This window comes from Dermacentor variabilis, chromosome 10 (genome assembly GCF_050947875.1).
Source record: "Dermacentor variabilis isolate Ectoservices chromosome 10, ASM5094787v1, whole genome shotgun sequence".
NCBI classification, from domain to species: Eukaryota; Metazoa; Arthropoda; class Arachnida; order Ixodida; family Ixodidae; genus Dermacentor; species Dermacentor variabilis.
In genome coordinates, this window is record NC_134577.1 from 133,736,542 (window position 1) to 133,738,642 (window position 2,101).

Genomic DNA, 2,101 nt, shown 5'->3' on the forward strand with positions numbered 1-2,101 from the left:
TAGTAGTTCTGCGGCAACCCGCAAGGTGGAGAGAAATAATGAATAATGGGAAAATCAGACATCCACCCGTACGTAGCAATTACTACAAAGGAAACCCATACGGGTTCCTCGAAAGAAACGCTTCATAGTCTCCACCTTGCGGGTTTCCGCAGAACTACTACGTCAAACACTTGCCTTTGCTTCGTGTTGTCGACAAATTCGAGTTCACCCTGCCATCTGCTAGCCACCTGGTTAGCTCAGATGGTAGAGCGGCTGCCCCGGAGAGGCGGTGGTCCCGGGTTCGAGTCCCGGACCAGGACGAATTTTTCTTCAACTAGAAGCGTTTCTTTCGAGGAAGCCGTATGGGTTTCCTTTGTAGCAATTGCTACGTACGGGTGGATGTCTGATTTTCCCTTTATTCATTACTTCTCTCCACCTTGCAAGTTTCCGCAGAACTACTACGTCAAACACTTGCCTTTGCTTCGTGTTGTCGACAAATTCGACTTCGCCCTGCCATCTGCTAGCCGCCTGGTTAGCTCAGATGGTAGAGCGGCTGCCCCGAAAAGGCGGTGGTCCCGGGTTCGAGTCCCGGACCAGGACAAATTTTTCTTCAACTAGAAGCGTTTCTTTCGAGGAACCCGTATGGGTTTCCTTTGTAGCAATAGCTACGTACGGGTGGATGTCTGATTTTTCCTTTATTCACAATACTTACTATACTCCATTTCATATTTAGCATGTAACACTGTAGAAGCTGTGCAGGTTTGGTCATAAAGAAGTATCACTTCGCATGTTTCATGGTGAAATGGTTTAGAGATCCAGCTGTGAATCAAAAGACCATAGGTTTGACTATTCGCCTCAACGATCGCAGATGAACCCACACAGTGGCAGCTTCTGGATCTCCTGTGCTTTAATAAGTTCAGTTAAAAATTTTTGAAATATATAAAGTTCTGCTAAGAAGTGCATTTACTTTACAAAAAAATATAAAACAGCATTGCCTTAAACATTAGTTAGAATAAACACTTCAGTACGTCATCACAGAATGTTTCTAATACCATGCATTGCTAATAATATTAGTTCGCACTTAATAGTGAAAAGTACAAAATATTACGTTTGATGGCAGGCTGCAGAGCAAAAAATCAATTCTTTAACAGCATCTTGTAATCCGTGCGGCATCCCAGAGCCTGAGGAACGTTGTACAGATGCACATCTCTGGCGTCGTCACACACAAACTTCTTCCACCAACAGATGATAATATTTACTACAGCAATTTCAGCTTGGTGCACAATTGTAGATGAGTAACACGAAACCAAGACACAGATGGAAGCAGCAAGACACACAAGTGCTAACATTCAACAAATGTTTATTTGAAGCACAACGCAACGTATATAGCATTAATTCAAATCAAGTGCGAGTGTCATACAGCCATAACTTCGAAAATCGGCTTGAAGAAACTGGAGTTATTTTCCTAATAATCCTACAGATGGTGAGCTTACGCACTGTGTGCCCAACTTGTCAATCACTTTGGCCGCAGTTGTCAGCCTTACTAAATTTTCTTCATTCTTGGATGTTTCGTCTTGTAGCAGAAGGACAGTCTTCTCCCTACTCATTACAGAATGTGCGGAAATCATCCACTGTTTAAAGAAGCCGGCGTAACATCAAAGGAAAAAAAGGCTAGTTAATTATTGTGACAATGATGGTTGACAGGCTGGGCACACAATGCAGGAGCACCTATGACGGTTCAACACTAAGCTCGAGGGTGCAGTATCGAATCCCAGGCGCGGCGCCCGCATTTCAATGGGGTGAAATGCAAAAACACCTGCATGCCGCGCATTGGGGGCTTGTTAAATAACCCCAGGTGGTCAAAATTAACCCGGAGTTTGCCGGTAGAGTGTGCCTCATAATCAAATCTTCATTTTGGCGCGTAATACCCCGGAATTTAATAAAAAATAATGCGTAAGCTTGCCATCTGTAGGAATATTAGAAAAAGAAACTGCATTTCCTTGGTTCAATTTTAGATCATTTTTGGAAGTCATAGCTGTGTGACATGCACATTTACTTTTTTATTGTTTTATTTGTAAAATACCTTACAAGGCCCCTACATGGGGATTGAGTAAGGAGGCAT

At 43.0% G+C, this 2,101-nt stretch overlaps 1 non-coding gene across 1 annotated transcript; it reads left to right on the forward strand.

The window, feature by feature from the left end:
* Window positions 1-505: 505 nt before the first annotated feature.
* Window positions 506-580, forward strand: TRNAF-GAA (transfer RNA phenylalanine (anticodon GAA)). The gene has a single exon. It is a non-coding gene; the product is annotated as a tRNA-Phe (tRNA).
* Window positions 581-2,101: the final 1,521 nt, after the last annotated feature.